We start from the raw sequence: 12,293 nt of genomic DNA, 5'->3' as shown, positions 1-12,293 counted from the left end.
CCAAGGGACTCTCAAGAGTCTTCTCCAACACCACAGTTCAAAAGCATCAATTCTTTGGCGCTCAGCCTTCTTCACAGTCCAACTCTCACATCCATACATGACCACAGGAAAAACCATAGCCTTGACTGGACGAACAGAACAATACAAAAAAAGATCTTAATGACCCAGATAACTACAATGGTGTGATCACTCACCTAGAGCCAGACATCCTGGAATGTGAAGTCAAGTGGGCCTTAGGAAGCATCACTATGAACAAAGCTAGTGGAGGTGATGGAATTCCAGTTGAGCTATTTCAAATCCTTAAAGATGATGCTGTGAAAGTGCTGCACTCAATATGCCAACAAATTTGGAAAACTCAGCAGTGGCCACAGGACTGGAAAAGGTCAGTTTTCATTCCAATCCCAAAGAAAGGCAATGCCAAAGAATGCTCAAACTACCACACAGTTGCACTCATCTCACATGCTAGTAAAGTAATGCTCAAAATTCTCCAAGCTAGGCTTTAACAGTACATTAACCAAGAACCTCCAGATGTTCAAGCTAGATTTAGAAAAGGCAGAGGAACCAGAGGTCAAATTGCTAACATCCATTGAATCATTGAAAAAGCAAGAGAGTTCTGGAAAAACATCTACTTCTGCTTTATTGACTACACGAAAGCCTTTGACTGTGTGGATCACAACAAACTGTGGAAAATTCTTCAAGAGATGGGGAATACCAGACCACCTTACCTGTCTCCTGAGAAACCTGTATTGCAGGTCAAGAAGCAGCAGAACTGGACATGGAACAACAAACTGGTTCCAAACTGGGAAAGGAGTATGTCAAGGCTATATATTGTCACCCTGTTAACTTACATGTAGAGTGCATCATGCAAAATCCTGGGCTGGATGAAGCACAAGCTGGGATCAAGATTGTTGGGAGAAATATCAATAATCTCAGATACGGAGATGACACTGCCCTTATGGCAGAAAGTGAAGAGGAACTGAAGAGTCTCTTGATGAAAGTGAAAGCGGAGAGTGAAAAAGCTGGCTTAAAACTCAACATTCAAAAAGCACAGATCATGGCATCTGGTCCCATCACTTCGTGGCGAATAGATGGGTAAACAATGGAAACAGTGACAGACTTTATTTTTTTTGGAGCTCCAAAATCACTGCAGTTGGTGAGTGCAGCCATGAAATTAAAAGACGGTTGCTCTTTGGAAGAAAAGCTATGACCAACCTAGACAGCATATTAAAAAGCAGAGACATTACTTTGTCGACCAAGGTCCGTCTAGTCAAAGCTATGGTTTCTCCAATAGTTGTGTATGGATGTGAGAGTTGGACCGTGAAGAAAGCTGAGTGTTGAAGAATTGATGTTTTTGAACTGTGGTGTTGGAGATGACTCTTAAGCATCCCTTGGACTGCAAGGAGATCAAACCAGTCAATCCTAAAGAAAATAAACCCTGAAAATTCACTGGGTGGATTGATGCTGAAGCTGAATCTTTGGCCACCTGATGCAAAGAGCTGACTCATTAGGGAAAACCCTGATGCTGGAAAAGATTGAAGGCAGGAGGAAAAGGGAACGATAGAGGATGAGATGGTTGAATGGCATCACTGACTCGATGGATGTGAATTTGAGAAAGCTCTGGGAGTTGATGATGGACAGGGAAGCCTGGCATGCTGTAGTCCATGGGGTTGCAAAGAGCTGGACACGACTGAGTGATTGAACTGAACTGAGCCAGTCTTTTGGGCTTCCCAGGTGGCACTAGTGGTAAAGAACCTGCTTGCTGATGCAGGAGACACAGGTTCCATCCCTGGGTCAGGAAGATCCCCTGGAGAAGGGCATGGCAACCCGCTTCAATATTCTTGCCTGGAGAATCCCACGAACAGAGGAGCCTGGCGGACTACATTCCATAGGGTTGCAAAAAGTCGGATGACTGAAGCAACTTAGTACAGCTCAGCCAATCTCTCATTACTACAATTCCCTCTTATAGTTAATGACTCTTTATAGCAAACTTTTCCTGTTCAAATAACTGTGGCTTGTCTCTCTTGATTGGACCCAGACTAATAGCATTTTTAACCAAAAATTTTCAGTCTGTGATAAGTTTTTGCACATTCTTTTTGTTCAGTAAATTTAAATTAGTATGTATTTATCCTCTTGTTTACAAAGTCATTTCATATCAATTATTCTTTAAATTATCTTTTTAAAAACAACCTTTTATTCTTCTTGATTTAAAGTCTTATCTTCTTTTTTTTTTAAATTTTATTTTATTTTTAAACTTTACAATATTGTATTAGTTTTGCCAAATATCGAAATGAATCCGCCACAGGTATATCTGTGTTCCCCATCCTGAACCCTCCTCCCTCCTCCCTCCCCATACCCTCCCTCTGGGTTGTCCCAGTGCACCAGCCCCAAGCATCCAGTATCGTGCATCGAACCTGGACTGGCGACTCGTTTCATACATGATATTATACATATTTCAATGCCATTTTCCCAAATCTCCCCACCCTCTCCCTCTCTCACAGAGTCCATAAGACTGATCTATACATCAGTGTCTCTTTTGCTGTCTCGTACACAGGGTTATTGTTACCATCTTTCTAAATTCCATATATATGTGTTAGTATACTGTATTGGTGTTTTTCTTTCTGGCTTACTTCACTCTGTATAATAGGTTCCAGTTTCATCCATCTCATTAGAACTGATTCAAATGTATTCTTTTTGTAGTCTTCTTGACTGTTTAATCTTTTTGCTTTTGTGGTTAATTGTTTTTGTGTCCTATTGAAAAACTCTTTGCTACTTCAAGATCATGAAGATGTTCTCCCATGTTTTCTTCTAAAAATTATACTGTTCTACCTTTCACATTTAGATCTGTAGTACATCTGGAATTTATTTTTTGTATAAGAAGTGTGAGGTTGGGGTCCAGGTTCATTTTTTTTCCCATGTAAATTAAATATCCAATTGATCCATTTACCTTTATTGAAAAGATTATCTTTTTCATACTGTATTCAGGGTCGTGTTTGTCATAAATCAAGTGGGTAAATTTTAGATTGTTCTTGCTATCTTATTTGTTCTACTTCTTTATCTTCTTAATAGGCCTTGATATCTAGTTGTATAAATATTCTAGTTTTGTTGGTACACAAGATGTCTTGACTCTTTGGCCTTTTAAATTTTCATATACAGTTTAGAATCAGGTTATCAATTTGTTCCCCAAAAACCTGCTGGGAGTTTTATTAGTATTATATCTTGCACACCTTTTGTTAGATTTGTACCTAGGTATATAACATGTGCTGAGGTTATTGTAAGTTATATCTGTAGCACCACAGCTGTAGTTAGATTGTCAGTCTAACTAGAGTCAACAATGTCTTTAATTTAATACTGTTATTTACTTAGCTGTATATAGAGATAGGGTAGGTATAAAATCTGTCTTATCTGGATGCCCAGTTGTACTCAAATACACAGTCAAGTAGAAAGAAAGAATTCATCAGGAGTACAGACGAAAAAGGAAGTCACATACAAAAAATTCATACTGGCTTTAAACTTCTTCATAGTAATATTCAGTCTGGAAGACAGTATAATAGTACTTACCAACTTTTGAAAAAAAGACACCAAAATTTTATAACTAAGTTATCTTTTGAGTATAAAGGCAAAAGACAATATTCTCAAGCACTTAGGAAGTCAAGGAATACAGTACCTATAAATCCTTGAAGAAACTTCATGAAGATGAATGATGAAATCTAAACAAGTAAAATGTTTTTTTTTAAGGCAAAATGGACCACTCTTTCAGAAGCATTGGTATAAGCTGCTTTTTCCAACTCAATTTTTGTTGTTATCTTTGAGGTTTATTCTGAGATACTTTTGCTTTTTACCTTGAGAATTTAGTTCTCTAGTGGATGTTCTGATTGAAAATTCTTAGTTTCATTTGTTTGAAAGTATCTTTGTTTTGCTTCAATATCTATAAGAAATTTTTGTTGAGGAGAAAATTATTTTCCTTTAGCACCTTTTAAATATCTTTCCATCATCTTTCTAAGAAGTCACCTACTTGATTTTTGCTAAAGGCTGACTGTGTATCTTTAAGTGCATGTCTGTGTGCTTAGTCACTCAGTGGTGTCCAACTCTTTGTGACCCCACCGACTGTAGCCCGCCAGGCTCCTCTGCCCCTGGGATTTTCTAGACAAGATTACTGGAGTGACTTGCCATTTCCTTCTCCAGAGGATCTTCCCAACCCAGGGACCAAACCCATGTCTCCTGCGTCTTCTGCATTGGCAGGTGAAATCTGTAGCACTGAGCCACCTCCTTTTAATTTAAATTAATATTGATTAATCTCATTATCTTCTTGTGCTTTTCTTTTCCTGTAGGGAATACAGTGAGTAACCTGATTATGATTTTACCTCCAATTTTTGGTGCGATGCAGAGTGTTAGAAGTGGACTGGAAAAGCGGTACATTGCTTCTTATTTAGCACTCACAGGTATGTATAACACTTCATCTAAGAATGATGTAAAAAAATGATGTACAGGATTCAAACAGTCGGTTTTTCTTATTCATTCCTAAAATTGTAGCATATTCTGAAAGTTCTGAATAAAATTACACCAATCTTGCCAGTATTTGAACTGTATTTTGAGTAAATTAAAAAAAAAAAAAACACAAGATATTTCAAGCATCCAGAAAAGAACAAGGATAATATAGCAAATATACCTATGTATCCTACCTTCCTCCTTTGTTAGATCTTAATATTTTGGAATATTTGTTTCAGATTTTACTTTTTCCTTTTTAAAGAAATAAACGTAAAAAGTTAACGCTTTGTTTGTATTCCTGCCTGATTTTATTCCCATCTTCCTCCCTGCTCACCCTGCTAGAATTATAAAATTTTTTGTAAAGACTATTCTATCGTATCTAACTTTTTACAGCTTACTCCTATTCTCTACCTGTTTATGAGACAGAGACTGTATCTTAGTTATATTTGTATACTGATTGTCTGGCAAGTTAGTGGTCCTCAATAAATGTGACATGGAGTATAAGTGAACTTTATCAGAGTCTAAGATGGAAAAATCACTCTTTCATGTTCATGCATTATCATCATAAAAACAAAACTAGCAAAGAAAGTAGGTTCTAGTCTGTATTTTATATAACTTTCTAAGCTAAACAGTTTCTTTGGTTTTAATTCAAGTTAGATATTATTTACACAGTAATATTTATCTAATTACCACAAAACTGTAAGATATAGTGTATCATATCTGATTCTATATAATCATATTAGTCACTGTGTATGAGAGTTTTTCCAGTGGTCATGTATGGATGTGAGAGATGGACTTTAAAGAAAGCTGAGTGCTGAAGAATTGATGCTTTTGAACTGTGGTGTTGGAGAAGACTCTTGAGAGTCCCTTGGTTTGCAAGAAGATCCACCCAGTCCATCCTAAAGGAAATCAGTCCTGAATATTCATTGGAAGGACTGATGCTAAAGCTGAAACTCCAATACTTTGGCCACCTCATGAGAAGAACTGACTCATTTGAAAAGACCCTGATGCTGGGAAAGATTGAAGGTGGGAGGAGAGGGGGATGACAGAGGATGAGATGGTTGGATGGCATCACCGACTCAATGGACATGATTTTGGATAAACTCCTGGAGTTGGTGATGGACAGGGAATCCTGGTGTGCTGCAGTCCATGGGGTCACAAAGAGTCGGACACGCCTGAGCAACTGAACTGAACTGATGAGAGAGTTTAATTTTTGTGTCTCTTATGTAGTATTTTGAGAAAGTTACTTGATTGATCTTCATTAGGAAGACTTGTTCACAAACTTAACCCTTTGCTTTACTTCCTGGGGTGTTTTAAGAATGTTTGTAAAATACTGACAAATCACAATCAGTAATAACAGAATAAAAAGATTTGAGGGACTTCCAAATTGCCTTAGAATAATACTGACCTTAGAGTTTGTCGTCTCATCCTTGTGGACAACCATACAGATTAAGAAGGAAAGTAAATAAGCCATTTTTAGCTCACACTTTCAGCCTTACTGAAAGAAAAAGAATACTATGAACTTCAGATAATTTTTAAACATGAAATAAATACCAAATTCTAACAGAACTGTCTTTAATGTTTTAGACTTTGGGAGGTTTGAAAAACTATGTGGAAAAGAGGAGAGAAGATTTGAGGACTTAGTCTGACAAAACACCAAGAGAAAGGGAAAGTTTCACGATAAATGCAAAATTTCTGAAAACATTCTAAGAGCTGGTAAATCATAGTAGTGGCAAGTACACAGTAAAAGACTTGAAAGTATGTGAGGCCTCATGTGGCAGTTTTGAAAAGGTATTGCTTCTGGGAAAGGAGATAGCCTTTGGAGATGTGTTGGAAAAGAATGAAGTTAGAGGCAGGAATTAAGATCCTACTGAAACAAAATAACTAAAATACATTAGACCCTTCTCCCTGCTTGGCCCTCTCCCCCTGCTCCCAAAACAAACACATATATATGAAAAAGGAATGTAACCTTCTTTATTCAGAAGGGGGCAGTCTCAAACTAGGAATCTTTTAAGCCACCCCAAACCTTTACTCTTTCCACAAAATAGACCCCACCAAAGTCAGTCTGCATCTATGCAGTTACTGTAATAAGAAAACAGAAAATGAGAATCAATACCTTTTGATTCGTGGTTATTCTTTTCCCACTACTAATTATAAAGCAGAAAGAAACTGCAGCACGATATTCCTAACTGAATTAGCCTCAAACCAAAAATGGATAAAAATTTAAAAACTAATAACACCAATAAAAATTAATTAAAAAATATTAACGGAAATAGCTTCCTCACCTCCCAAAAGAAATAAAATGAAATTGATTAAACTTAGGAAAGAAATGAATCCTGAATTACAACGTGTTGAGTATTTAATAAAGACTGTTTAAGAAAGGAAAAAGAAAAAGACACAGCAAGAGAATGAAAATGAGATAAAGAAATAAAGAGTCAGAGAAAAAGTACTGAAATGGAAGACAGGCAAAGAAGATTCAATATAATTTAATTGAAGTTCCTGAAAAAGGAAAATAAAACAATGATACAGATCTTATATTTAAAACTATAGTTTTAAAAATAATTTGAAAGATGACTTTTTGAAAATGGAAGAAGACCTGAATCTAGATTTTGAAAGGTGCATTTTTGTATTGTAAAACTGACTTGGAATGGTCAACTCTGAAAAAGACTAGTAAGATTACTGGATTTTAAAAATGAAAAAAAAAAAAAAAAATTCTCACAGCTCTAGGGAAGACCAGATTACTCATAAGGGCAAGAAAATTAGACTGGCACTAGACCTCAGCAACATAAAAAAGAAAAGCATCAGTGTAACTGCATTTTTAGTGCAAACCAAGGATTTTATATCCTAACCAAATTGTTTTTCAGGTATCTAGGTTGTGGAAAAACAGTTTTAAACATACAAGTACTCATTGAAAACTACACACATGACTCCTTCCAGATGAATCCATGAGTATTGCTCTGTCTAATTTAGTAGCTGCTAGCCGCATGGCACCCCACTCCAGTACTCTTGCCTGGAAAATCCCATGGACGGAGGAGCCTGGTAGGCTGCAGTCCATGGGGTCACTAAGAGTTGGACACGACTGAGTGACTTCCCTTTCACTTTTCACTTCCACTCATTGGAGAAGGAAATGGCAACCCATTCCAGTGTTCTTGCCTGGAGAATCCCAGGGATGGGGGAGCCTGGCGGGCTTCCGTCTATGCGGTCAAACAGAGTCGGACATGACTGAAGCGACTTAGCAGCAGCAGCAGCAGCCACATGTGGCAGTTTAAATTTAAATAAATGAAAGTTAAATAAAATGTAAATTTCAGTTCCTCTGTCACATTAGCCATGTTTCAAGTGCTTAGTACCCAAATATGGCTTATGGCTGCCACGTTGGGCAGTGCAGATATAAAACATCACCTTCAGTACAGAAAGCTCTATTGACTGTGTTGTCTGGAGAATGATGTTCATTCAACTAGGAGAAAACTAGGCAGACTTGGGCAAAATGTCTGATAATGAACTTTTAATACATTTAACTATAAATCTAAGATTAAAACAATGATAGGATAAGAACCAAAGAATAGTGTATGGACATTATATGGTCTAGTAAAATAGAATAACAATATTTTAATATGCTACAATTCAGTACAAGACAAATAAGGTGAACAAAATATATCAACCAATATCTGGAAGACCTAAAGAGCATAACCAATAAAGTTGATTTTATGGCTTTATGCTCGGAGAAGGCAATGGCACCCCACTCCAGTACTCTTGCCTGGAAAATCCCATGGGCAGAGGAGCCTGGTAGGCTGCAGTCCATGGGGTCGCTACGAGTCGGACACGACTGAGCGACTTCACTTTCACTTTTCACTTTCATGCATTGCAGAAATGGCAACCCACTCCAGTGTTCTTGCCTGGAGAATCCCAGGGACGGGGAAGCCTGGCAGGCTGCCGTCTATGGGGTCGCACAGAGTCAGACACGACTGAAGCAACTTAGCAGCGCAGCAGCATGGCTTTATGCTGAAGTTTACACCCTGAGAACAGAATATATCCTCTTTTGAAGTATGCATAGAACATTTATAAAAACAAAACAGTAAGTTCTATTAAGTAGAAATATTAAAACAACATCCTCTGGTCATAGTGCATCCATGCTAGAAATTAACAACAAATTCAAACCATAAAAAAGCTCTTGCTATTTAAAATTTTAAATCTTCTACTAACTCTTGGTTGAAAGGGAATATAGAAATGAAAATTACAGGATTCCTAAAATACAGTTGCAACAAAAAGTCTGCATATCAGAATCTATGGAGATTTATATAAAGCCACCATCAGAGGATAATCCATAGGCTTAAACAAATAATAATAAAAGATAAAAATGAAAAGTGAAAAATTAATTAAAATCCCAACTCTAAAGGCAAGAAAAAGACCATAAAATAAAGATAAAAGCAGAAAGTGACAAGACAGAGAACAGAAAACTGTAGATCTAATTAACAAATCAAAATCTATTTTTTTAAGAAAAAAGTAGACAACTAGCTAACTTTAGAAGAAAGAAGCAAGGACTTCCCTGGCTGTCCAGTGGTTAAAATTCTGTGCTTCCAGTGCAGGGAATGCTGTTTTGATCCCTGGTCAGGGAACTAAGATCCCACATGCCATTTCATATGGCCAAAAATAAATGAATCAATAATTTTTTTAAAAAGCAAACATGAACACTGAAATAAGAAATGGGGACTTCCCTGATGTTCCAGTGGTTAAGAAGCTGCCTTCCAATGCAGGGAATGAGGGTTTGATCCCTGGTCGGGGAACTAAGATCCCACTTGCTGTGGGTCAACTAAGCCCACATGGTTCAACCAACACTCAGTGCAGCCAAAAATAAATGAATGAATAAAATATTTTAAAAAATAAGAAATGACAAAGAGGAAATGTCCACTGAAACAAAAGCAAGAATTTTAAAACCTCCATGTATTAGAATTGGCTAATTTCCTAGGAAAATGCAATTTGTCAGAATTGATCCAAAAGATAGAAAGTTTTATCAGCTAATTTTTATTTAGGAAATAGAGTAACTTATTAAGGAATTCCTCCGCAAGCAGTGCTGTGTCCAGATAGTTTCAAAGAGTTCTAGTAAACTTTCAAAGACCAGATAGTTCCAATGCTACATAAATTTTTCCAAAGCATAGATAATGAAAGAAGACTTCCAAATTCTTTTTATGAGGCAAACCTAATAAAATGCCATAAAAATAAATTTAAGAACTAATATCATGATTATCAGTGCAAATATCCTATGTAAATTATTAGCAAACCAAAGGATCGAACTACTGCTACATATAACATCATTAATGAACCTAAAAAAACATTATGCCAAGTGAAAGGAACCAAAAGATGCAAAGGACCACAGATTGTATGATCCTATTCATATGAAATTTCTAGAAGAAGCAAAATTATAGAGATGAAGAGCAAATAATGAGTTACTTGTGATTTAGAGTGGATGTTGACTGCTAATAGGCATAAGAGAAATTGGGGATTGAGGGAATTCTCATAGAACTGGATTGTGATGATGGTAGCACAACTCTTTAAATTTACTAAAATTCTTAAAACTGTACACTTACCCTGAGTGAATTTGATGGTATATCTCAATTCTTGTTTAAAAAATAAAACCCAGTGGACACAGGACATGGAGGAATGTGCATATTGTGTGAGAGAAGAAGGGATGTTTAGTTCCTACATCTCAGAGGTGGTGTGGAAGGAAGAAAGAAAACAGTAGAGCAGAATAAATATAGAGAGAACATTTTATATCAGTGGTAGCATGTATAGGTGCTGAGACTCTTCTGCAGAAGAATGCAGCTACTTTTCCTCTTGTCCTTGACAAGTAGAATCCAAACAACCACTCCTAATTGTTCAAGATTAGGTAAGTCTTATTTGTCTCTCTGATTTTGAGGATTTTTTATTCTCTCTTGCAAGGATCTGTGTCTTATATATATATATGTATACAGAGAGAGGAAATCTATCCTCTTTAATTTTATGTATTTATTTTTGGCTATGCTGGGTCTTCATTGCTGTGTGGGCTTTCCTCTAGTTGTGGTGAGTGGGGCTACTCTCTAATTGCCGCGTATGGGCTTCTGATTGTTGTGGCTTCTCTTGTGGAGCATGGGCTTTAGGCACGTGAGCTCAGTGGTTGCAACTCCCAGAACACAGGCTCAGTACTTGTGGCATACAAGCTTAGTTGCTTTGCAGCATGTGGGATCTTCCCAGATCAGGGATCGAACCTGTATCTCCTGTATTGGCAGGAGGATTCTTTACCAGAGCTACCAGGGAAGCCTGGATCCATTCTTTATTAAGTGATTTCCTTTGCAACTTAAAGACCTCAAGTTATTGTTTGATCTCTATACAGATACGACGTTTGGAGAAACTATTCTACATATAGTAATCTGCCCTCTTCTAGTATTCTTGTGACTGTGTGGAGGAGCATAACTTCCTGGATTATTTTTTCCTGTAGTCTTCTTCTAACTGAAGAATGTTAGGGGGTAATTTTTAGACAGATCTCTTTATATCAGTATCTCTTCATGGAAAGTCATCCTCATAGAATTCACTCTCTGAAGTTCAGAGAAAGCCCATGAGCTCAATTTCTTTCTTTTAATTTCTTTCCATTATATCACTAATATATGTTAACAGATCCTTATCCAAACCCTTGGGACCAGAAGTATTTCTGAACTCAGATTGTTTTTTAATTCTAGAAAATTAATAGACTATGTTTGCTAGTATAGTATAAAGCCTGCTGAAACCTGGGACAGCACCCTGCAGGTGAACATATCCATATTGCTGCTTAACATGTAAATATTCATACTAACTAGGCTTAATAATCACTATAAATAGCCTCATTTCCAATTAAGTCAGGCTTTGCTATCAAATGAGTTTGTGACAAACTTAAAGAACAAAACATCTTCTGGTTTTAAAAGCCTTTTTTGGAATTGTGTTATTAAACAAGCTATGTAAATTTATCTTTCTGTTTTCTTCTTTTAAAAAGTAGTAAGTAGTAAACAGAATGTAGTCTCACATTAGGGAAATAATACACCAAGACAACTGGAGTTTGTCTCTAGAATGGATGATAATTCAAATTTTAGAGATCCATTAATTCTATTTACTATATTAATTGATTTAAGAAGAAAAACTACGTGATTATCTCCATAGATGTTGTAAAAGCCATTGTCAAAATTCAGCAACCATTTCTAATTTAAAAAGAAAAACTCAAGGAAATAAGAATTCACAAATCCTGTCTTAACATGGTAAGATACACAGATCCATCTTGAAGCTAGCATTAGGAATAGAAGCATTCCTAGAAGGTAAAAGCAGGGCAAGTATGCCTTTCTCCACGACTGTTTAAAGAAGTATTAGAGGTATTAATCAGTGCATTTCTGTGTGTATTTATGACCAAAAATCTATAATAACTACTTAATTGATATGCACTTTTTGGCGTTGGGGGAAATTTTGCAGAAAGAATTGGGAACTTTGATGTTGTGTAGAAGTATATTAGGAGCAGATTGTTACAGGGGTCATTGTGTTCTGGCTCAGAGCCTATTTTAGTAATTTTTTAATTTATTCAGCAGATTTTTACTAAAAATCAGTTATACTTAGTTATGTGTTAGTTATAACTCTCAAGCTTCCCAGGCGGTGCTAGTGGTAAAGAACCTGCCTGCCACTGCAGGAGACGTAAGAAACATGGGTTTGATCCCTGGTTGGGAATTTCTCCTGGAGCAGGGCATGGCAACCCACTCCAGTATTCTTGCCTGGAGAATCCCATGGACAGAGGAACATGGCAGGCTGCAGTCCATGGGGTC

At 36.8% G+C, this 12,293-nt stretch overlaps 1 long non-coding RNA gene across 1 annotated transcript in view; it reads left to right on the top strand.

The window, feature by feature from the left end:
- The window catches only part of LOC104994085, an 88,879-nt gene that overhangs the window by 50,281 nt on the left and 26,305 nt on the right, over nt 1-12,293 (top strand). The window contains exon 2 of the long non-coding RNA XR_825911.1: nt 4,329-4,439. This is a non-coding gene — a long non-coding RNA (uncharacterized LOC104994085). The remainder of the gene's footprint in view (nt 1-4,328; nt 4,440-12,293) is intronic.

This window comes from Bison bison, unplaced genomic scaffold (assembly GCF_000754665.1).
Source record: "Bison bison bison isolate TAMUID 2011002044 unplaced genomic scaffold, Bison_UMD1.0 scf7180017864251, whole genome shotgun sequence".
NCBI classification, from domain to species: Eukaryota; Metazoa; Chordata; class Mammalia; order Artiodactyla; family Bovidae; genus Bison; species Bison bison.
The sequence above is the reverse complement of the archived record's forward strand: the minus strand, read 5'-3'. Positions and strand labels throughout refer to the sequence as shown.